This window comes from Microcebus murinus, chromosome 2 (genome assembly GCF_040939455.1).
Source record: "Microcebus murinus isolate Inina chromosome 2, M.murinus_Inina_mat1.0, whole genome shotgun sequence".
NCBI lineage: Eukaryota > Metazoa > Chordata > Mammalia > Primates > Cheirogaleidae > Microcebus > Microcebus murinus.
In genome coordinates this window covers 124,483,456-124,508,829 of record NC_134105.1, presented here as the reverse complement: position 1 = coordinate 124,508,829, position 25,374 = coordinate 124,483,456, and the positions used below count along the sequence as shown (strand labels likewise).

The window sequence follows — 25,374 nt, the reverse complement described above, 5'->3', positions numbered from 1 at the left end:
CCTCCTAGAAAAAAATGCAGACTTTCCTGATGGTTAGTGGCAGTGATTATAAGTAAAATCAACAGCATTCAGAAATCCTTCCACTTATATTGAGTGCTTCCATCCAGGAAGTCAAAATCTCCAATACTAAGTAACATCAAGTGTTTATTACCTGAATAAATGCCCAGTACCCCCTCGCCCCCAAAATCAGCCCATTCCTGCTTTGGCCCCTGCTGCCTGCCACAATACCACATTATTCTTCCTTTTATCTTCCAATGGGGGTCTCTGGCTAAAAGTAAAAACTAATACCAAATAATATCATGAATCAGTATCTATAGATATTTTTTCTTTGCTAATTCTCCACTTAAAAAAAAGCTTCTTAATTCACCTTCTTATTCTAAATATAAGATCTCTGTAGCAGAGGGGTTAAGAGTGTGTGCTGCATTCTGGATTCAGAATGGCTGGGCTCAAATACCTGCTTTACCACTTAGAATAGGATTTGGGAAAGAGATTAAACCTTTAACCTCTCTGGGCCTCAATTTCCACATATGAAAAATGAAACATGAACACTATTACCTAACTCACAGGATTATTAAAAATGAATGAGATTACCACATGCATTGTGCTAAAATTAGCACATGGAAGATGCACAGTAATATTTGTTAGCCATATTACTGTATCAAAAACCCAATGACGACACCCTCAGAGGAGAAAGAACAAAGAAAATAGGCCTCATTGAAGTCAATATCCCATAATGTTGTCTTCTCAGTTAATCAGGGGCTAAATACACAAATTACATTACTAAGAGTTTAGTAGTAATCAGTAGTCTTGAATCCCTGAACCAAATCCTTTTCTAAATTTGAGAAGTATGTAAGACTGTAAGCAAATAGGTATCTTCAGAGTGAGTGCTATGTGAAGCAGAAGACTGAGAATCTGTCACAAATTTGACTAACCTGTTTCTCTTCTCTACAAAGTTCAATGTTTGTGTTGAACCACATTCAATGTAACTGAAACAGATGAGAAGCATGAACTTATCCCATTTCATCAAAAAGCTAAAAGAGAATGCCTTTCACAACAGTCTTCAGTTTGGAATACTAGTTCTGTGTTTTAAAGATAACAACTTTGCATGTCCTAAATCCCTTAAAATAAGCCTTAAGAGTGATTTAAAATTACAGGTATAGAAAACCTAATTCCCAAATAGTACAAATTGGTCCAAGTGTTAGATTTTCCTTACTGTTTTCATCTCCATGTAAACATTTATTCACATCTGTAGAGTCAGAATCCATTATGTGAAATCCTCTAACAAGTTCCCTGTGAAGGAAGTCAACTAAAACCATCACTACGCATTAATGAAGCATTAAGGTAGATTTTCTTCCTGGGTGTGAAAGTAAAAATAAGATAGGCAATAAAGAGTGTCCCTTGTTTGAAAAAATTCAATTCCTGCAACCTGTCTCATTTAAGCCCTAATTTAGGGCAACTCTCTTCCTTGAAAAATGAAAAAAATTTTATCTCATACTGCCAGCAAAATTTGTTCTAAAAAGCCAGCACAGGTAGTGTTCATTGATCTTGACACTATGTAGAAATGAGTAAGAATTTGCATCTTGCTTTAAATGAGCCAGCAGATATAATGAAGTGCCCAAAGATCTAGGTATTTTACTGCTCACTTGTCAGTACATAACCAGCATTTAAGGCTATATTATAGAATGTAATTCCTGTATAATGTAGAAATATGCAGTTTTAAATAAGGGAACGTTTTCCTTCAGCTTTTTATATGCTTTCCATCTTTTACTGTTCAATTCACTAGAGTTCTTGGAAAGGTATATAGGGTTTATACAACAATGGCACCTCACATTTTTAACCTGTGTTCTAGGGCAGCAGTCCCCAACCTTTTTGGCACCAGGGACTGTTTCACGGAAGACAATTTTTCACCTGGGTGGCGGGGGAGCTCTGCAGCTCAGTCCCTAACAAGCTGCCATTAACCAGTACCACCGGGGGGTTGACCAGTACTGGGGGTCAGGGACCGCAGTTCTAGGGTATGTCAAGCTGATAGCCTACAGGGAGATACTTCCAGAAACAGCAGAACCTCAAATAGGTTTGTGCTGAAAAAGGTGGCTCCAGGCATGATCTCTTTGCTATAACATAAACACACACATTTTTTTGGCATTCCTGTCTCTTCTTTTTTTTTTTTTTTTTTCTTTTTTTTTTTTTAGACAGAGTCTCACTTTGTTGCCCAGGCTAGAGTGAGTGCCGTGGCGTCAGCCTGGCTCACAGCAACCTCAATCTCTGGGGCTCAGCAATCCTACTGCCTCAGCCTCCCGAGTAGTTGGGACTACAGGCATGTGCCACCATGCCCGGCTAATTTTTTTTTTTTTTTTGAGACAGAGTCTCGCTTTGTTGCCCAGGCTAGAGTGAGTGCCGTGGCGTCAGCCTAGCTCACAGCAACCTCAAACTCCTGGGCTGGAGTGATCCTTCTGCCTCAGCCTCCCGAGTAGCTGGGACTACAGGCATGCGCCACCATGCCCGGCTAATTTTTTATATATATATCAGTTGGCCAATTAATTTCTTTCTATTTATAGTAGAGACGGGGTCTCGCTCAGGCTGGTTTTGAACTCCTGACCTTGAGCAATCCGCCCGCCTCGGCCTCCCAAGAGCTAGGATTACAGGCGTGAGCCACAGCGCCCGGCCTGTATATATATTTTTAGTCGGTCAATTAATTTATTTCTATTTCTGGTAGAGATGGGGTCTCGCTCAGGCTGGTTTCGAACTCCTGACCTTGAGCAATCCGCCCGCCTCGGCCTCCCAAAGTGCTAGGATTACAGGCGTGAGCCACCACGCCCAGCCTCTTCTTTTTTTTTTTTTTTTTTTTGAGACAGAGTCTCACTTTATTGCCCGGCTATAGTACCGTGGTGTCAGCCTAGCTCACAGCAACCTCAAACTCCTGGGCTCAAGCAATCCTCCTGCCTCAGCCTCCCAAGTAGCTGGGAGGACTACAGGCATGTGCCACCATGCCCAGCTAATTTTTTCTTTATATTTTTAGTTGGCCAATTAATTTATTTCTATTTTTAATAGAGACGGGGTCTCGCTCTTGCTCAGGCTGGTATCAAACTCCTGACCTTGAGCGATCCGCCTGCCTCGGCCTCCCAGAGTGCTAGGATTACAGGCGTGAGCCCCCACGCCTGGCCCTGTCTCTTCTACTATATTGTGAGTTTCTTGAGGACAGTGGATATGTTTTACTCTTGCTGTACTTTCAAGTAACCTACCACAGTACTGGGCATTTCAGAAGTATTCAATAAATGTTTGTTGAGTAAAGTGAGTAAACAGCATGGTTATAACAATTTGTACTAAACTGGCAACTCTCTGGTTTAAAGACTGTCTCTTTAGGCCGGGCGCGGTGGCTCACGCCTGTAATCCTAGCTCTCTGGGAGGCCGAGGCAGGTGGATTGCTCAAGGTCAGGAGTTCGAAACCAGCCTGAACAAGAGCGAGACCCCGTCTCTACTATAAATAGAAAGAAATTAATTGACTAATATATATAGAAAAAAAAATTAGCCGGGCATGGTGGCGCATGCCTGTAGTCCCAGCTACTCGGGAGGCTGAGGCAGCAGGATTGCTTGAGCCCAGGAGTTTGAGGTTGCTGTGAGCTAGGCTGACGCCACGGCACTCACTCTAGCCTAGGCAACAAAGCGAGACTGAGTCTCAAAAAAAAAAAAAAAAAAAAAAAGACTGTCTCTTTTACAGACATGGAGAAATAAGTCCTGTAATTAATTCAGATATACAATATGGTAAAAGATGCATAAATATCTAACATGTAATGCCAATTTTATATGTGCAATTTAAAATTGCTGCCTTCTGTATATCCTGCTTCCACCTTTCAAGGCCATTGCTATTATGAACCTGGTTGGTGGTATTGAGAGTAAAGACAATCTGGAAATGCTAACAGGAAGAATGGAGGTGGTCTAAGACACTGCCCAAGAATGATACAAGACAAGAGCTGGAAGGAGATCTGCAAGTATTATTGGCAATGCTTTCTGAAACAAGAACCAACACTAGTACATACTTCCATATTATTTTCTTTGTTCCACAGAAAGAACTACAAAAACATAAATGCACCTATACAGAGTGCTTTCACGATCTAAACCAAGGATAACAAACAAGAAATAAACAAAAAAGATCTTTGGGCAGCCAGAACAGTAGTTATAAAATTCACACACTAATATTCAGAGAAGAGCCTGCAGAACATAACTAAGCCCATTTATTAATAGTTGTTTTACTGGTAGGCCGAGGTGGGTGCATCATTTGAGCTTAGGAATTTGAGACCAGCCTGAGCAAGAATGAGACCCTGTCTCTACCCAAAATAAATAAGATTAGCCAGGTATGGTGGTGCATACCTGTAGTCCCAGCTACTCAGGAGGCTGAGGTAGGAGGATCGCTTGAGCCCAGGAGTTTGAGGTTGTTGTGAGCTAGGCTGATGCCACAGCACTCTAGCCAGGGCAACAGAGTGAGACTCTGTCTCAAAAAAAAAAAAGTTGTTTTACATTCACTTTCAGAAAGCAGAGTGATCTGGGTTCCTAATTCACAGATCAGAAGTTGCAAATTTCAAAGAGGGCAGCAGGGACACTAACAGCATTACAAGTGCAGCTTCCCACCACTGAGAGAGAGCTGACTACCAAATCCGACTGAAACAGATTCAATAATTCAAATAGCAGAAGGTGCAAACAACCTACATTTTTCAATCACCTCAAAGACTCACTTGATTACTGTCATTAATGGATGCCAGTAATCATAACTTTGAGATAATTAAAAAGAAAGTTGAACTATATTGTTTAAAAGGAAACAAAGTATATAATACAATGTAAATTCTTCCACAAGAAGTATACCTAAAATAAGAATCTTCCCATTTAATACCTTATTTCCCAACATTAGATAAATGAGCTAAAATAAGAATCTTCACATATAATACCTTATTTCTCAACAATTACATACCTAAAGCAGAAAGTCAACCATGATAATGACAGACTTCACTGCCTCATCCTGTATTTGCTTGTCCTCTTTACACATTCATAATTTCACATTCCTTGGCCTCCTTTTATAATGCACCCAAATTAGCACCCTCTCCTCTAAAGGAGTTGTAACCTTGACAGAAAGTGCAGACCTCAAACACACACCAAAGTTCAATGTCTCTTTTCTGCATCAGCCTCCATTTCTTATCTCATACTGGGATGGCAGATGCACCCACAAGATTCTTTATGTCCGAGATAGGCATTTCTTCTTTGTTATTGGTAAGAAAGACTAAGTCGGAGGTGAGATCTTTGCATTATGTTCTCTTTTAGGCAGCTCTAGCAGTCATGTTGACATTATAAGTTGGTCAGAAGCTGGTTTCAATAGCAAAGTAAGGCCTTTTGTTCTGCACCCCAGACCCATGTTAATGAATTCATTAGTCCTTGAGGATTACAGAGGCAGCTAAGGGAAGGAAAAGAGGGAGAAATATAGGTGTGGAAGGAGGAGCTGTTGGAGAAGCACTTCAGGGAGGCATAACTCCCCTCTCCCATCCACAATATAAAGGACAAGAAAGACAGTCAGGGTCAATGATATTGGCATGACTATTACTAAAAGCCCTAAGTTTCTCTATTGATGCAAAAACATTGGCTACCAATCCACCTGCTCAGTAAGCCTACCCAGAGCAGGCTTCAGAAGCTGCACCTGACCAGAACCTGCACAGGCTGCTCCTAGGCTATAGGTGGCTAGAATACCATACAATCATAGAATCGAAATCGCTAGAGACCTCCAGCAAATAACTCACCTCAATAGCTTATTTTCAACAGGAATGTGAAACACATTTTCTTGGCTTTGTTTCTCTTTTGACAAAAAGAGGAACTAAACAATTTAGTATATTCACTAGAATATTTCTCCTTCCCTTATACTGTTTTCCATTTATTCATTCAACTGACAAATATTTCCTGCCCATCTACTATGTACTAGGTACTATTAGGTGCAGAGTGAAAAGTACACCAATTATCTTAACTATTATAACAAACTGTAGGGCCTCATTGTAACTGTGCTCCCAATCCCAATTCACAAAACCACCTGGCACTTAGTCCCAGAGTGACCTGACATTCAGAAGATTGTCTCCTTTTTATGGTTTGCAACTGCGATCATAGAATACAAAAAAACAGCCTCCTGCTTCTGTTATGAGATTGTAGCAATCACCAAGAGACAAGCACTGTGGTTAGCTATTTTAAAAAGTTATTAATTCAAGAGCTGAAGTATCTGGCTTTAGGATTTATATCACTGAAATGATAGTTACACGAAGTATAGGAAGGTGAAGTCTGCTCTGAATGTAAAGAAACCAAAGAAAATTTAGGTTCAGAGGAGAGGAAAAGCAGAATCTTTAAGGCTACATGAAAGAGTTGGAATCTACAAATGAAAATTGAGAGAATGCACTAAAAGTCAAGGAATTATCAACTTAACATAAAATAAATGTATGATATAAAGGATTATGAAAAGTAAAGACGATAGGAACAGTGAGTTGTTTGTTCCCTAATCCAAAGTACTCAAAAAGAAAAGCAGGGCATGTGTTTTCAAGTTTTCATTCATTCACCAAAATATAGCTATTTTTCTACTACTCCTAGAGAAACAAATACAGCAAAGTAATGTCAGATTTTCACCAGCCAGAGGAAGAAAGCTGTGAACCCTAAGATTTCTTTATCACCTTCTACCTCCTTCCACATTTATCACTGCACTTTGTTGTGAGTGAAGCTGAAAGTCTGAATTACTTTTGTGTGCCCTTTCCCGTACTTTTTTCTTTTTTTTTTTAGCATTGTTTTCCTTTTCTGTCTCTCTCTCTCTCCTTTTTTTTTTTTTTTTTTTTTTTTTGAGACAGAGTCTCTCTTTGTTGCCCAGGCTACCAGGCTAGAGTGAGTGTCAGCCCAGCTCACAGCAACCTCAAACTCCTGGGCTCAAGCAATCCTCCAGCCTCAGCCTCCTGAGTAGCTGGGACTACAGGCATGCGCCACCATGCCTGGCTAATTTTTTCTATATATATATTAGTTGGTCAATTAATTTCTCTCGCTCTTGCTCAGGCTGGTTTTGAACTCCTGACCTAGAGCAATCCCCCCGCCTCAGCCTCCCAGAGTGCTAGGATTACAGGCGTGAGCCACCACGCTGGCCTTCTCGTCCTTTGATAAGCAATTTCGATCCTGAAAGGCCCTCCTGTTGCCCTATTCCACTGTAGGAGCCAAAGTCCAACACCCTCACAAACTTTAGAAAAGTTATTAATTTAATACAAAACATTAATTTAATTTTAAATCTACCTTAGATTGGTTATGAGTCTGGGCAAATAATTTAGCAGCTTTCACACCTGTACCTCAGTTTCTTAAAGAAACGTGTCCTGATAACAAATCATCGACGTGGAAATGCTCTAAGCTTACCTCAAAGGTCCTGCACAAGGAATGTTTGTCATAGATACACACACAGGTCTCTAACTCAATTTTTAGAAATCAACCCCAGTGAAATTTAGGCTAGAATTTAGGACACAAGGAGGTTAGGCATGGTTAATAAATGGCAATCGTAACTTTACCAGATTACAGATTTATAAAGTCCAAGAATTTAAAAGCTAAAAGACCCCATATTCCTACTTCCCTTCCAAGGTGAAAAATCAAACCTCCACAGGGAAACTGGCTGGATAAGGACACTGATACTTGGCTCTAGACCAAAGTTGCAGCATCAAGCATCTCTCATTTTCCCAAATTATGCACTCCTTACCCACCCCAATGGTGACTTGGCCTTTAAAAGGGCTAATAACTCTGTAATCATCAACCAGCCCTATCCCCGTCACTTTCCCTCCAACCCATCCTTCTACCCCTTCTTTTCCTATCCATAGGACTGGCATTAATCTCCTATCAGACCCCACAATCGAGGACGCAGCTCGACAGCTGTTCACATTCATCGCTAATGGCAACGTTTCGGTTAGCTCTCAATTGCCGGCCATCACACCCGGAAACGAAATCTCAACGCAACCCACTCTGGCCTGCCCTATTTCCTTAAGTTGTGCCCACGGCAAGCGCCTGCCGCACGACCGCAGAGACCGCCACGGCCGCCGCCGCCTCCGGCCTGCAGGTCACCCGCGCTCCCGGCGGGCGCGGCAGGCCCCGGCGCGCGCTCTGCCCTGGGCCCGCAACCGGCGTCCGCGGCGCGCGGGGAGGCACCGGGCCAGTCGCCTCTGGACACCGCGCACGGGGACCAGAGATGGTCACTAGAAAGGACCTCGGGCGGCCCCAGGTAAGGCCGGCGCCTCAGTGGGCCGGCGAGGCGGCAGCTGAGGCCGCGTCCCTTCAGCCGCTGCCGCACGCAGGGACACGCGGCCCGGTCTCCGAAGCAGCCTCGGGCCCTCGCCCGGGACCCGCCCGCCGGCCACTCAGGGGACCGGTGCCCAGCCCTCGGGGAGGCGCCCCGCCCCGGCGCGCGCCCCGCACCGCGCCCCGCCCGCATTTTCCCGCGCGCCGCGCGGGGCGGGGGTCCGCGCGCCCTCCCCGCCCGCGCCGCTCACCTGCCGGCCCTAGGCGAGCTCCATGGCCGCCCGCACGCTGCGGCGCGGCGGCCGCCCCGCCACCTCCGGGGAGGGGCAGCCCCACGCGGCGCTCACCGCCCCCGCCGCCGCCACTGCGGCTCCGCCCCCGCCCGGCCTTCCCCGCCCCGCGCACAGCCGGCGTCCCACACCCACCGCCGCCCGCCCGGCCGTTGGTGCCGTCCTGGCGGAACGCCTTCCCCGCCAATCCACGGCTTGCTGGCGAGGCCCGGCCCGCCCCCTAGGCGGCGCCCCGCCCGCCCGCTGAACGCCGTCGGGGCCTGGCGCCCGCGCGGCGTGCGGGAGCCGGCCTCTCCCTTCCCTCTTGCCTTTGCTTCTGCTTCCTGCGTCCAGTCCCTGCAACCGCGCTGGAGAGTCGCGGCCCCTAGGTCCAGTTCTATTTGTGAGGAGTGTTTTCCCTCCTCCTCTTGCCCTTTTAATTCGCCTTCACTTCTTTTTGGAGGTTCTGCCGGGCTAAATGTATCCCCCTTGCCCCAAAGAGGCCAGCCTTCCTACGCTGAGCGCAAATGGCTCTCCTGCGGACCAGAGCGGAGCTCCCTGCTGTAGACTTTTTTTTTTTTTTTTTTGAGACAGAGTCTCGCTCTGTTGCCCAGGCTAGAGTGAGTGCCATGGCGTCAGCCTAGCTCACAGCAACCTCACTCCTGGGCTCAAGCGATCCTCCTGCCTCAGCCTCCCGAGTAGCTGGGACTACAGGCATGCGTCACCATGCCCGCCTAATTTTTTCTATATATATTTTCAGTTGGTCAATTAATTTCTTTCTATTTTTAGTAGAGACGGGTCTCGCTCAGGCTGGTTTCAAACTCCTGACCTTGAGCAATCCGCTGGCCTGGGCCTCCCAGAGTGCTAGGATTATAGGCGTGAGCCACCGCACCTGGCTCCTGCTGTATACTTTTAGTAGCATTTAACAAAGTTATGATTCGTTCACTGTAATATTAGTGAATTGTTGTACATCTGTCTCTTGCAATGGACTGTAAGCCCCTTGAGGGCAGGTCTGTCGCAGCTGGGTCTCCAATGCCAGGCTCCAGTGCCCCCAGTAGGCTCCTGATACATGGTTTGAAAAGGTTCTCCCTCCTCTTGTGTTGTTTGTTTTCCACTGACTTTATACAGAGTGTCCGCTGTGTCCATTCATGTATTCACCGAAAACTAAGCTTGGACATAATGTGCCTGACCCTGAAATAAAATGCTTGTTGCTCCATGAAATAAGATGTGTGATGGGGGAAAGATTGAGCTGACACTTTTTTCAGGCTATACAGTTCGTTTAAGCAGCAAATTGTAGTGGAAAGAACTCTTCCTTACTGGCTGTATGATGCTGGCTGTGCCACTTGTCATCTCTGATCATTGGTTTCCTTTTCTGGAAAATAATACCTATTTCACAGGATTGTTGTGAAGATTAAATTAGGAAATGTGTGGGGAAAGTATTTGAAAATTATTGTATAAGGTTATCATTCATGTGTGTTTATCGAGCACTTACTATCAGGAGACCATAGAGAAATAGTCGGGCTTGATACCTGCCTACCCCAGACAGTGTAGTTAGGGAGGCAGCGTTAGTCCCTGCAGGAAGCGTTCATCCCTGCAAAGGGTGTGCGGTCAAACGCAGAAAGTGTTGGTCAGCCATTTACTGAATGTAGTTGAATTCGTTTGAGCTTCATTTTTTGACCAGGGAATACATAATTCTTGGGAAAATGAGCTGGATGATAATGAGAATATACCTTATTTGTCTACACAGAAACATCCATCTGCCTGCAGTCAGCTAATCTCCCTGAACCTTGTTCACAACATCAGGAGATCATAAAACAAAAGAGTAAATCAACAGTTCCTATAAGACACTTTACTCAGAAGGGTTCTCCTTTCTTGCCTGTGACTGACGAGGACAGCCGGGCGAGCACTCCCACTGCCACTGCTCAGGAGAAAGCCAGCTTGCCCTGCAGCCTCAGCTTCCTGGAGAGATGATCTCTTTTGTCTTTAAGGGCTTTCAGTGTGGGGGGATTTCATGCCTCCTAAGCAACCCAGTCCAGTGCATAATTTCATATCCATCCACATGCTACAGGACAGACACAGTTCCTCCTCTTCTGTCCTCAGAGGAGGCGAGCCATGGGTCTGTGGCCTCTATGTCAAGGACTTTTAGACAGCAAAATTGTTTTGTCCCCAGTTTTCCCTGTACCAGGCCACATTATCCAGACTCTTTGTGAATGTATGCACAGCACCAACACTGCCTGACGCTCCATAACGTCAGTTTCTGCCGCTACTCCCGTAATGAGTTATTTCCCAGCCAATCAACAGTCAATATATTCCAAGTATCGTGAGAGATGCAATCATTTAAGAAGGGAGATTACATGACTAGCACACAAGAAGCAGCTGCAAGGAACAGGGACACTTAAATTATGCAGCACAGTGTCTGTGATCACTGAAAGAATCAGAGTCCTGGAAAATAGTATGGGCTAGTATTCTCCCACTCAGAATAAAATCTGAGTGGGAGAAGAGAGGAACAATATGAGCCAAAGTTAGGCAGTGTTGTATGAACTTATAACAGACATCCTCAGCAGATAATCATGACAGAAGAATTGCTCATTCATTCATTCATACATTTCATGAATGTCTACCAAGTGCCAGGTACTGGGGTAGACCCAGGCCGTGCAGAGATGAAGAAAGCTGGTGCCCATCCTTGAGAAGCTGATAGAAGCCCCCACCAGGAAGGTCTGAGCATTTTGTTGAGACTCCTGTGGTGCTCCTTTCACCACACATCGGGGTTCTGAGTGTCTTTAATCTCTTTGCCTCTTTCTTCCCAGTCCCCAAACTGCAGGGGTCTTGAAGACACAGACTGAGGCTTTGTTTCATCTTCACTTCCCGCTTGTGGAGGGCCTCGTGCAAAGTACCTCCTCCACACTGATGTGTTGAAGCTCACTGGGTTGAAGCCAGAGCAGGAATTCGACTGCCCCCCTCCAGCCAAGGGTGGAGGACATCCTCCATAGCGAGTCCCAGTGTGGAAACGCACCAGAGGCTTGTCCATGGCCTGCAGAATGCAGTGGAAGCTTCTCTGCTTGGCATTTACGGTCCCAGTCCACCCTTCCAGGCCCATTTCTGCTGACTGATTCTCTTATCCTCCACCCTTAAAGACTCATTTGCTCTCCTTTTCTTGCCTCCACTGTGTGATCACACTGGTTCTTCCTCTGGGACTCCCACTTCACCCTCACCTGTAAAAATGTTATTTATCTCTCGATGCCACTTGTTCATGAAGACTTTCATGGCCTTTCTGATGGTATGTGCTTTCCTTGGCTTCTGAGACCCAGCACTATGTCTGTACCTCTTGTATGGTTTGTTTGTATTGAAGGGTTTGGGGATCTGTTGAACCCCATATCCCTGGATTATAAAGCCTTGGACACCAAGGACAGTGTTGTGTTAGTATCTTTGCCTTCTGTCATGCAAACACTGTGCAGGGCCCCTGGCAGACACCCAACGCTGGGAAGAGGAGTTTGAGGAGAACAGGTCCTGCAGAGGTCAGGAATCGAGCCCTGGAGGCTTATTTCTTGGTCCCTTAATCATTGTAAGCATTGTCCTTAACCACTTTGGTCCGGCGCTCACTGGCCACAGCCGCACTCACAGTCGCACGGAGGTCCGTGCTGCGCATTGACGATGGGTCTGTCTTGCTCTTGTGTGACGAAGAAAGCTTGAAAGCACTGAAATCGTGTTTTACTTTACAGGCAACTTTACTTGTCATGTAAATCAGAACAGGTAACTTATACATATATGTTTTCATTACATGATTTTTAAATGTTCACAATTTTATTTTGATAAACAAAAAATTAGAAAAGTTATATCACGGCTGTCAGCTAAAGTCGCTGTGCGCATTCATCTGTGGCTGTCGGCTGTAGGTGACACTTGTGCTGAAGTGGTTAAACTGTTTCAGAATTACCCAGTCTCTGCCAATTTGTCAAGCCCCAGGACTCCAGTAACAGTCCAGCAGTCCCAAGGTATAAGGGGAGCATTGTCTCAAGGTGCCTGTGTACATGAAGGCAAACACAGACACACACGCGCAGAGTTTCTTTTAACCCAGGTAATGCACCCACAATGAGGGATCCCCCTGAAACTAATTAAGTTAATTCTACATCGAGCAAGTTGAGGGGAGCCCTAGGAAAGCTCATGCTGTCCCAAGGGGCTAGGAGTCTGGGAAGAGGGAGGCAGGGCCAACTGAGGTAAGTGAGGGAGCACAGGCATCCCTTAGGGCCCCACCAGGAGCATGTGGACTGCCTCTCAGCTGCCTCTGCATTTCTTTTTCAACAAGGCAAACCCCTTTGTTTCATTTTGCCCCCAGCGCTGTGGAGCTGCTCCCAGCCATCTCCTTGCTTATAGCAATGGACCACCCACTTCACCCCTCGTGTGGCACCTCTGTCAATGCCATCTGAGCAAACCACTCCCGTCCCAGGGACAGCATCATAAACCACACACACACTCACAGGCACACCCAGCTTCTGCTGAGACGTTCAGGCTGTGCATTCTGAAAGTGGTGAACATCAGTTCTTTTTTCACTCTAGTAATATGTTTTAAAAGAGCAGCTTTATTGAGATATAAATTATATACCCTAAAACTTGCTTGTTTATAGTGTACAATGCAATACCTTTTAGTATATTTACAGAGGTGAGCAACCATTCCCATAATCTAATTTATTTTTTATTTCTTATTTTATTTTATTTTATTTTTTTTCGAGGCAGAGTTACTCTGTTGCCCGGGCTACAGTGCCATGGGATCAGCCTAGCTGACAGCAACCCCTCCTGGGCTCAAGCAGTCCTTCTGCCTCAGCCTCCCAAGTAGCTGGGACTACAGGCACGCGCCACCATGCCTGTAGTTGTCCAGCTAATTTCCTTCTATTTTTAGTAGAGATGGGGTCTCTACTAAAATTTTTAGTTATCCAGCTAATTTCTTTCTATTTTTAATAGAGATGGGGTCTCACTGTATCTAAGGCTGGTCTTGAACTCCTGAGCTCAAATGATCCTCCCGCCTCGGCCTGCCAGAGTGCTAGGATTACAGGAGTGAGCCACCATGCCTGGCCTCATAATCTAATTTTGAAACATTTTTATCACCACAAAAAGTAATATGGGCTATTTTCTCTTTTATTCTGGAAATATATTTATCTATGTAGTTTTTAAAAAAAATCTGCACATTAAAAGCAAAAAGAAAACTACATGAATGGGAAAGTTATACACCTAGAGTTAGTAAGAAATGCAGAGGAGTCATGTCTCAGAATTGTACTTCACTGAGCTGCCATGTATGGCTACAGCAATTTATTAAACCACTCTGAAATGTACACTTTGCTGTGGTATATACTCCAGCAAATGTCCAGGGCCACGTCTTTTTTTTTTTTTAATTTCCCAAAGCGCTACTTTTACTTTATTTTACTTTATTTTCCTTCAATTTCATCATATTATGGAGGTACAAATATTGTTAGGGTTACAAATATGGCCCCTGGCCCCCTTCCCCCTGATGTGTCCAATCCCCCGGTGGTGTGCACCACACACATTATGAAAGCATACACCCCTTTCCTCCTCCCCCCTCCCGCCTGCCCACCCCCACCATAAAAAGTTTTTTGGGTTTTTTTTTTGACATTTTGGTTACATTGTATATCTTTGGCTCTCCCTAAGAAGGGTTAGAGTTATGCCCTTCCCCTCCGAAGTGCTTGCCACATCCCTAAGATTGGGTATCCATCCCCCAAATCCCTGGTGAGCACTGCCACCATTTGAAAACCATAGTTTTAATCAGTCAGTACCAATTTGATGGCGAGTAGATGTGGGGCCCATTTTCCATGTCTTGTGTCGCCTCACTTTGAATAACGGGCTTAAGCTTAATCCAGGATAGCATAAATGGTGCTAGCTCACAGTCATTTCTTAGGATTGAGTAATACTCCATTGTGAGCATATACCACATTTTAATTATCCACTCATGAATTAACGGGCACTTGGGTTGTTTCCATGATCGTGCAATGGTGAATTGTGCTGCCATAAACATTCGGGTGCAGATGTCTTTATAATAGAATGTCTTATGCTCTTTTGGGTAGATGCAAGGCCACGTCTTTGATGTGTTCCAGTTTGCTATGGCTTTCTCAATGGGTTGGGCAGAGACAATATTGCAAATTCCAGGTTGCTAATTTCCACAATAATTTTTAATATGGGACGGTGCCATAGGCACATGTATATTTACTATACCTTTTTTTTTTGGTGTGATGGAAGTTCTTTAATTTTTATTAACTCAATTTAATGAATTAAGTCATTGCATTAATTACTACATGAAGTAATTGTGGCCACATGGAAGTTCTCGGTTCCTCGGACTTCTTTGTTTGAGACCCTACCCAGAAAGCCAGGAAGTACCCACTGTCCATATTGGTAAGGAGTTCAGGAGAAGCTCTCTGAGCTTCTCTCCTGGCTGCCCCAAGGATGTGCTAGGGCTGTAATTCTCAATCTGGCTACACAGGAGCTTTTTCAATATCTCAGTGCCTGCCCCCATCCTCAAACATTTACAGTTGAATGTCTTGGCATGTGGTCCTAGCAAGGGCATATTTTAACAGCTCCCAATTTACTCTAATTTGCAACCAAGGCTGAGAATCACTCTCCTACTAGCAACTAAGCAAGGATCACATTAATAGGTTGAATCATGTGAAATTCCCATCTTTTTAGGGCAAAATCAGTTGAACGTTGGCAGTTTCGTATGGTTCAATATAATATACAGACGCTTCATTTTCATTTTCAGGGGTTAGGTGGATGGATTGGTCCTTCGGAGACCTTCTACAGGAAACCACTCATTTCTCTCCAAAGTCCCCTCCTGCAGTGAGTGAAGGGGAGAAAGATGTGACAGGGAAGGAAGCCCTGTTGGTCAAGGTGCTATCCCTTGGTGGGCAAGACACCCTACATCTTTCTTTCCAGTGGGCCTTAAACATTCAGAAGCCTGTGGCTGCCAGGCATGAAAGGAGAGAGCAAAGCAGGCCAGGGGTGAGACAACCAGAAGTGTTGAGGGACCAGGACGAATCAGAGAACCTGCCCGTCCTTCAAAGGCATTTATGTTTATATGTGTATGTGTATATATATGTATATATCTCTCTCACATACATACACACAGAGCAGGCAAAATAAAAGATATCTAAGGGTTGAAATCTAGTCCTCAGTCCTGCAGTTTCTGACTCTGCCCTAGAAGGCAAATGTTTGTGGAACAGGAAGGTGGCCCAGAACAGAGGAAGACAAGGAGCCCAACACAATAGGACTATAAGCCCAGGGAGAAAGGAGCCAATACTTCCCTGCCATGCCTGGTGTACCCCTAGGGACCCTGTGGGAGAGATGGAGGAGACACGACGCCTCTCAGACACGGGAGGTCCAGCAGGCAATGGAGTGCAGGGCCGTGCAGGGAGTGTGCAAGGGTTTTCAGAGAGGTTGGCAGAGCCCTGGTGGAAGTATAATGTCGGGCTGGTATTTTCTTCATGGCAATGCACAAGAAAAGGGGGAAAAAGAAAAATGGGCCAAGACAGCACCAAACTTGTTTCTCCTCTGTATTCTGGTTCTTATTTAATATGACCACTGCTCACTCTAACCAGAAACACCAGTTGTCTAAGACTCCTCTTCCTCACTTCCACCTCTGATCAGCACCAACTTCTACCAGCTGTGGCTCCTAAGGACTGCTCGACCCAGCTCTACCCTCCACCACCATTGTTCCTGCCAGGCCTGTTTTCTCCCTCCCGGGTTATGGCAATGGTTAGTTTTATGTGCCAACTTGTCTGGGCCATGGAATGCCTAGATACCTGGTTAAATATTATTTCTGGGTATATCTGTGAGGGTGTTTCTGGAAACGATTAGCATTGGAATTGGTGGACTGAGTAAAGCATATGGCCCTTCCCAGTGTGGCTGGACCTTGCCTAATCTGTTGAGGGTGTGAGTAGAACAAAAAGGTAGAGGAAGGTTGGATCTGCTCTCTGCCTGACTGCTCTAACTGAGACATCGCTCTCCTGCCCTTGGTGTTCCTGGTCCTCAGGCCTTCCGATCCAGACTGAAATCTATACCCTCAGCTCTCTGGCTCTCAAGTCACTGAACTACACCAGCAGTTTTCCTGGGTCTCCAGCTTGCAGATGGCAGATTGTGGGACTTCTTAGCCTTCCTATGTGCACAAGCCAACACCTCCTAATGAGTCTCTTTCTAGAGATATATATAGATATTAATAGATATATCCTATTGGTTCTGTTTCTCTGTAGAACCCTATTATAGATTCAATGCTATGGACTGAATGTTTATGTCCTCCACAAACTCATAATTTAGCGATATGTCATGAATAGCCTTCCACATTATTACATATCCTTTTACTACAACATTTTCTTAAATTACTACATCTTAAAATATATTTGGTATTCTATGCTGAGGATATACTGTTCCTTTTGTTAGACATTTAGTCTGTTTGCATTTGTTCACTACTAAGGATGTCTTTGCAGGTCACAGGTAGAGCTACACAACAGAGGTGGAGGTGTTCTCTCAGGGCCTGGACAGACATCGCACAGGGGCAGCTCATCACGTATTCCGCACGGCTACGCTCCACCGGCTTCTGGAGAGTCCATAAGCAACTGGAATTATCCTCTTTGGTGACCCATCCAGCTGCCTAGGGCAGAGTGCCCTGATGGCCTTCCCAGCCAGCTGCCTGCCAACCAGCGGCTTGCCCCAGAAGAGGCGGTGCTTATTATTCTCAACTCATCTATAGTTTTTCATTTACTCCTTTCTCCTCTTTTTTGCACTTTACTCCTAATTTTGCCTCTGATATACTTTTATCAAATAAAAGTACTTTTATAGTTTTATCAAATAAATCTCTTATTGATTTCCCTTTTATACAAGTAAATAGTGAGCTGACAATTAACTTTATGTCTTTGAATTAGTCTATGACACTATTACATATGTTTCGGTGCTCATTCTCATAGCTGGATGGGAGAGCTCGTCCAGGATCGTGTTCTGTGGCTGTACACGGCACTGTCTACCTTCTGGCGGGTGCTGTGTGGCTGTACATGGCACTGTCTACCTTCTGGCGGGTGCTGTGTGGCTGTCTAGTCCCATCTGACTCCAGCACATAATGTGATGGAAGGCAGCTTTCAGCGACACAGGTTATAAAATGCACCCAAAGAATGACATAATGGGCCGGGCGCTGTGGCTCACGCCTGTAATCCTAGCTCTTGGGAGGCCGAGGCGGGCGGATTGCTCAAGGTCAGGAGTTCAAAACCAGCCTGAGCAAGAGCGAGACCCCGTCTCTACTATAAATAGAAAGAAATTAATTGGCCAACTGATATATATATATATAAAATTAGCCAGGCATAGTGGCGCATGCCTGTAGTCCCAGCTACTCGGGAGGCTGAGGCAGAAGGATCACTCTAGCCCAGGAGTTTGAGGTTGCTGTGAGCTAGGCTGACGCCACGGCACTCACTCTAGCCTGGACAACAAAGCGAGACTCTGTCTCAAAAAAAAAAAAAAAAAAAAAAAAAAAAAAGAATGACATAATGACACAGAAATAAACGTAGAATGTTCAATGAAAGGCTAAGTACTGAAGAAACTTACAAGGAAAATGAAAATAATTTTGACCCTTCAAGTCTTTACCTTCCTCCATACACAAATATAGACTGGCAATTCACAAGTAACTGCAAGGTTTTCAACATGCAACAGTTTGGAGCAATGGAAAAAAAGTCAAAAGTAAAACATTTCATACAGTGTCTTTGCTTGTCCTTTTTAAAGCTCAAAAGAGGCTCAAGCAACAACATTCTCCTTCTGAGTTGAAACCCACAAGGCTGAGGCTGCCCTGAGACAGAGGTCCTTTTATGAATTGTAAGTGAAGACTGGGCTTATTCAGAGGACTTGCTGGGCAGTTAGAACACACTCTTTCTGGGCTGCTGCTTGCCAGTCCCTAGCTTAGGGTGGGCCTTGAGGGCATCCTTGACCTCCAGAGGGCAATATGGGGTCTGCTTTTGAGCTGGCCTTCCTGTATGGTATGCACACTGAGGGGGAAGCTGTGATGTCAAGTACGAACTGTTGCTCTTGGTAGACTCTCAACCCGCATTTCCTGAGCTGCTGCCACGTGCTGGGCCTGAGGACAATACAGGACACCATGCTGGCCTGTGGAGGATCCCAGTCTAGCAGGGAGGTAGACATGTAGACCCAGAACCACAGTGCAGTCTTTTCATGCCACTGGCTTACATAACAAACACCCACCGGTCAGCTATTTGTGCTGGCTCCACAATTTCAATCTAGGAAGAATTTAGGAGAGCCCATCTGGTTGGTAGAGGCTAGCTGAGGAACTAGATGGAGGCAGTTTTTTCTTAGATTGTACACTGAAGACTGTAAATATAGCAAAGTTTTCCAAAGATGCTTTTATTCATGAACATAAGATTGAGAAAATGTCAGTTTTCCATGTCAGTACATATCTTGCTACAGTTAAAAATGTCTTTTCTTATTATGATTTGGGGTGGTGGGGAGGCACTCACAGCCTACAGGAGGCAGCTGCACCCTCCCCAGAGCACCCTGGCTGCGTCCAGCCAGGCCCCACCTTGGGCACAAAGGACGGCATCCGGCACTGTCCTTACTGCAGAGGGGTTTGCCATGCAGGGGAGTCGGCGGGCAACACAAACGCAGCACAGCGTAACAGGTGCCACCCAGGAATCTGTCTGAGGGCTCATCTGTTCAGTGCTTGTTGAAGAAGTGCTGGGCCCGAGGGTGCTTGTTCTCTGAACTCACAGGGCAGTGAGATCCTGGGAGCCGGGTTGCCTGATACTACACAGGATGCCCAGTTAAATTTGAATTTCAGACAAAGAGCGATTTTTCGGTATAAGTATGCCCCATGCAATATTTTTATCTGCTAAGTCCCAGAATCTCCTCCATGTGGATGAATAAGCTCACACCTGCCCCATCAGCTGGGAGGAGCCAAGGGTTTTGGGTAAGATGGATACAGTGGGCGCTGAGTTCTCCTCTACACCCCTACAGGGACTCTGTGTCGACTGTAACCTAAGAGAGCACGTTCTCCCTTGAGGAGTCAGGGGGACAGCTCCAGCTGCTTCTGAATGCAAAGGCCCAAGAATTAAAAAGCAAACACACAGGGATGCATGGTGACCTAACGCTGTTTCACAAGACAGTGATCATTCCAAAGGCACGTGAACAGTAGCACGAGAAATTAAGCTCATGAATGTCTGCTTGGAGTCAGGCCTTGCCCTCGTCCTTGAAGGCCTCTGCCATCTGCCCTTCCTCAGAGAAGTGAGGGCTGGAGCTCATGAGGAGAGGCAGGTTTTTTTTTTTTTTTTTTTTTTCGAGACAGAGTTTCACTGTGTTGCCCGGGCTAGAGTGCCGTGGCGTCAGCCTAGCTCACAGCAACCTCAAACTCCTGGGCTCAAGCGATCCTCCTGCCTCAGCCTCCCGAGTAGCTAGGACTACAGACATGCACTGCCATGCCCGGCTAATTTTTTTTTCTATATATTTTTAGTTGGCCAATTAATTTCTTTCTGTTTTCAGAAAGAAATTGAGACATTGAGACATTGTCTTACTCTTGCTCAGGCTGGTTTTGAACTCCTGACCTAGAGCAATCCTCCCGCCTTGGCCTCCCAGAGTGTTAGGATTATAGGCGTGAGCCACCACGCCTGGCCAAGGGGACAGTTTTGTTTTGGGTTGTATGTGGCTGTTGTTTTGTTTGTTTGTTTTATTTAAACAAATTTATTTGCATATAGTAAAATTGACCTTTTTTGGTATACAGGGTACACATTTTTACATATAGATTCTTGTAAGCACCACCTCAGGACCTCAGGCAGGATACAGAATAATTCAAACGCCCCGACAATTCCTCTCATGCTGCCCCTTGGTATCCAGACCTTCCCCCCTACCTAACTCTGGCAACTATTGATTTGTTTTCTGTTCCTATATTTTTGTCTTCTCCAGAATGTCATAAAAATGGAATAATATAGTATGTAACCTTTCAAGATTGGGTTTTCACTCAGCACAATACATTTGAGATTCACGCGTGTTGTTGCATGTAGCAGGAGTCCATTCTTCTTCGCTGCGAGCAGCGTCCCGTGGCGCGCTGTGACAGCTGTGGGAAGACGCTGGGAGATGTTCGGGTTGTTTCCAGCTTTTGGCAGATACGAACGATGCTGGTGTAGATATTTATATATAAGCTGTTATGTGAAATAGATTTTCATTTCTCAGGATAAATACCTAAAAGTGGATTGTTGAGTCACTTGGTAAGTGAACATTTAACTTTTTAAGAAAATGCCTGCTTTCCAGAATGGCTTACCATTTTGCATTGGAGAGGGCAGAGTTTGTCAATCTTCCTTTCATTCATCCCTTATGTCCTTTTTTCCTTCCTTTGTTTCTTCCTTCTTTCTTATAAATTTAAATTTTTATTGAAAAGTAACTTACACACCCTCTCAGGTGCACCGCCTTAAGTACACACGTGGTGGGCTGTGCGTGCGTGCATATATGCACACGCCACACCTCCGCGTAGCCGCCGCCCAGACCTCCTCCCGGCGAATGCTCCACCACCTTGCGAAGGAATTGTTGTCCTGACATCTTTCGCCACAGAGCAGTGCTGCCTATTTGAGAGCTCCATGAAATGGGGCCGTGCTGCATGCGCTGTGCGTCTGGCCTCCCGGCGCTCAGCACCACGGGAAATGCAGCCGTGCCGGCGCGCGGCCGCCGCTGGTGCCGGTGCGCTGCTCGCAGCGCCGAGTGTGCCGCCGCGCAGTCACTCGCCCGTGGTGGGCGTGGGGTTGAATCCAGGTTTTGGCCATCAGGGATAAAGCTGGCATGAACATTCTTGTCTACATGCTTTACTATGTTTTTGGTAGGCATTTCCGTCGGGTGCATTCCCAAGAGCGGAGCCGCTGGTGTGCTCAGCTACGGGAGACACTGCCCAGCACCTTCCTACGCGGCTGCGCGTTCAGTCCCAGCAGCAGCGCACGCGTTCCTCACGCTGCATCCCCGCACTCGGTGCTCTCGGCCTTTTCATTTTAGTTATTCCGGAAGGGTAGGGGTATCTCGTTGTGCTTTTACTTTTCATTTCCCTGACGACTAATGGTGTTAAGCACCTTTTTTATATGCTCCTTGGCCAATTGGATATCCTCTTTTGTGAGGTGCTTGTTTAAATCTTTTGTCCTTTGCGTTGGGTTATCAGTGTTGGCCCTTATTTGCAGAAGAATGGAGGCCATACGAAGTATCTGAACTTAGCCAGTGATCACTCAGAGAGAAAACTGACATTAGCAAAGGAACAAAAATTGCTTTTTTGGGTCTGAGTTGGGACATATGACGAGAGAGTCCCCCCAGAAACCTTGTTTACAGGCCTAGAATTGTTTTTTTTCTGGCTGCAGCAGAGTCCTGGTTCATATAAAAGGGCTAATGGGGGCGGGGGGGGAGGGGCAAGACTGACGGGTAGTCACAAGGACATAGGTAGGTCCCTTCTAGTCCTAAGATTCTGGAATTTAAATTTTTTGAGAGTTTGGGAGTCGGGTTGCTCAGCTGAACAGAAGAAGGAGCCCACTTTTTTATTTATTTTTTTGAGACTCACTTTATTTATTTTTTGAGTCTCACTTTGTCGCCCAGGCTAGAGTGAGTGCCGTGGCATCAGCCTAGCTCACAGCAACCTCCAACTCCTGGGCTCAAGCAATCCTCCTGCCTCAGGCTCCCGAGTAGCCGGGACTACAGGCATGAGCCACCATGCCCGGCTAATTTTTTCTCTATATATTAGCTGGCCAATTAATTTCTTTCTATTTATAGTAGAGAGGGGGTCTCACTCTTGCTCAGGCTGGTTTTGAACTCCTGACCTTGAGCAATCCTCCTGCCTCGGCCTCCTAGAGTGCTAGGATTACAGGCGTGAGCCACAGCGCCTGGCCGGAGCCCACTTTTATTTGCCGTGTGGAAAGTCTGGCATAGCCCAGTCTGGCTATACCTTGTCTTTATCTGGGCTTAAGTCAACTGTGGTCACACAGATTACAAATATAGGATTTTAAAAAATGTATTAGCTTTGTTTGGATGAATACAAGAGATTGGAAAGTATGCCTTTTATAGACATCACAAAAAGTGACCAATACCTCTTTTTTTTGTTGAATCATTCATTTAACACACTGACTACCACACTAGAGAAAAAAAATTTTTTCCTTGGGGCTAACAGTGTTTTATTACAAAAATAGAATAAAACAAAACAATAATTTCTAATTTAATGAAACATTTGTTATTTTTTATCGTTTTTTGTGCGTGAGTTATATGCAACTTGAAAATTAGTTCTCACAGCTCCCAAGGTGAAGAGACCCATGAGTCACATGCACTCCATGAGGTCCCAGGCTCAAAACTAGCATGAATTAAATACAACTCACATGGGAGTTAATGTGTGAATTATAATACCAGGCTGGGAAGGAAGACATATAGATTTTTTTTCTTTTTTTTGAGACAGAGTCTCACTCTGTTGCCTGGGCTAGAGTGACATGGCATCAGCCTAGCTCCCAGCAACCTCAAACTCCTAGGCTTAAGCCATCCTCCTGCCTTAGCCTCCTGAATAGCTGGGACTACAGGCATATGCCACCATGCCTGGATAATTTTTTTCTATATATATTTTTAGTTGGCCAATTAATTTGTTTTTATTTTTAGTAGAGACAGGGTCTTGCTCTTGCTCAGGCTGGTTTCCAACTACTGACCTTGAGTGATCCTCTCGCCTTGGCCTCCCAGAGTGCTAGGATTGCACGCGTGAGCCACCGTGCCTGGCCAGACATATAGATTTCTGAAGCCAAAGATAATAGAAGGTAAGCCCTTCAGTGCTATACCAAGAACAGGAATATGAGGGGTCTTGTGTCTATTTCTTCCTTGAGGGTAGAGCGGGATAAATATATAGAGCAGTGACAGAAGTTTCTGTCTCACAAAGGGAAAGGAAGAGCCACCAACAGGAACAGAGGCAGCTGCCATTTATTCCAACTATAAACTGTCCTTCTGTACCCCAGCCCCAGCAGCCAGCCCCAGCCTGTTCCCACTGAGTCTCAGAGCCTTTACCTGGCTGGGAGACTCACCTTCCCCTTACCCTAAGCTACATCCTTATAAAGTTCCTCATTGGATAAAATGCTGTGAACAGGTTCACTTTCTTCCTACTGAGGGAAGTATTACCCTCATCATGAGATCTGCAAACATATTTATGGATTCATAGATAGTATTAACATATACTTCTCCTCATTCTGAGAATAAAATGAGTGAATTCCCATGTGTTTCCTCCTGGTCCATATGATAACTAAATCATTGCAAAAAGAGCTTTTCTGTTAAATGTTTAAAGAAGTAAAAAATAAAATTGCAGTTGTTATTACAATACAGGCCTAGAGTTGTGAGATGTGCCCCTGGCCCACCTATCTCAAAGATATTGAAAGCCCCTTTCCCACCCCTGGCCTTTCTCACAAGTCCTTTTGGTAAATATTGGGGCAATGGGGATCTCAGGCGGCAGAATTCACTTGCCCTCACCCCTGGGCCTGTCACCATATCTGTCTGTTTAAATTATATCTACATCATTTGTCTTTTTTGGAGTGTAACCTAATTATTTAAAAAAGAAATTTGTTAAAGTTACAGAAAAGTTTGAAATTCGTAAGCTTACAGATAAATAAATTATCACAAAGTGAACCCACCCATGTAACAACCACCTAGGCCCAGAAATGCAACATAACCAGCATCCCGTGAGCCCCTGTCAGCACCCTCCCAATCTCCATCTTCTTTGCCTTTCTCAAAGGCAACAACTATCCTGGCTTTTAAAAACAGCATAGGGCTGGGTACAGTGGCTCACACTTGTCATTGCAGCACTCTGGGAGGCCGAGGTGGTAGGGTGGCTTGAGCTCAGGACTTAGAGACCAGTCTGAGCAAGAGTAAAACTCTGTCTCTACAAAAAATAGGAAAATTAGCCGGGCATGGTGGCACAGGCCTATAGTCCCAGGCACTCAGGAGGCTGACGCAGAAGGATCTCTTGAGCCCAGGAGTTTGAGGTTGCAGTGAGCCTATGATAATGCCATTGCACTCTAACCTGGGCAACAAAGCAAGACTCTGTATCAAAAAAAAATTTTTAAATTAAAAAAAAATAAAAGCAACATAGATGAATTTTGCCAGTTTTTGAATTTTATACAAATGGATTCATAAGGTTGCATGTTTCCCCTGCCTGGCATTTTTGCTGACCATAATGCTTAGGAAAGCCATCCACATAGTTGCATGAGGTTGTAGACCATCTATTCTTTTTGCTGTAGCAATCTCCATTGTGTGAATATACCATGGTGGTGCTATCCATCCCAGCGTTGCTGGACATTTGAATTGTTTCCGGTTTTTGGCTATTACAAAAAGTGCTATAAGGAACCTTCTTACACATGTCTTTTGGATACATATATGTATAAGCTTCACTTACATACCTAGGCATGGAATTGTGGGCTTGCAAGGTATACATGAGTTCACCTGTGGAGAATACTGTCAAAGAGTTGTCCACAGTGGCTGTACCATCTTACACTCTCAGCAGCAGTGCATCAGAACCCTATTGCTCCTCTTGCTACTGTCAATTTTCAAATTTTAGCCATTCTGGTGGGAATCCTTGCTTTTTTTTTTTTTTAAACATTTTTTCCTTTTATTTTTTCCAGCATATTATAGGGGGGGTACAAATGTTAAGGTTACATATATTTCCTTTGCCCCCCTCCCAAGCTTAAACATTTTAGGCACAAAATAAACAAAACAATTATAAGTATATACAATATTAACAAAGTGCCTTGTGTTTTTAGCCTTTAAGCTAGAAGTCCCAGGTTATTAAGAAAACTTTGAAAAATGTTTTGTGAATG

At 45.0% G+C, this 25,374-nt stretch overlaps 1 protein-coding gene and 1 long non-coding RNA gene across 3 annotated transcripts in view; one reads left to right on the top strand and one right to left on the bottom strand.

Moving 5' to 3' along the window:
- FAM20B (FAM20B glycosaminoglycan xylosylkinase) overlaps window positions 1–8,646 on the bottom strand; it is a 38,322-nt gene extending 29,676 nt beyond the window's left edge. For both annotated transcript variants that reach the window (XM_076000411.1, XM_076000413.1), the window contains exon 1: window positions 8,523–8,646. The gene's annotated coding sequence lies outside the window, so the exon portion shown is untranslated. The remainder of the gene's footprint in view (window positions 1–8,522) is intronic.
- LOC142869609 (uncharacterized) lies at window positions 7,974–17,382 on the top strand. Its single transcript, XR_012918206.1, has 2 exons — window positions 7,974–8,254; window positions 17,017–17,382. It is a non-coding gene; the product is annotated as an uncharacterized LOC142869609 (long non-coding RNA).
- The last annotated feature ends 7,992 nt before the right edge of the window (window positions 17,383–25,374 follow it).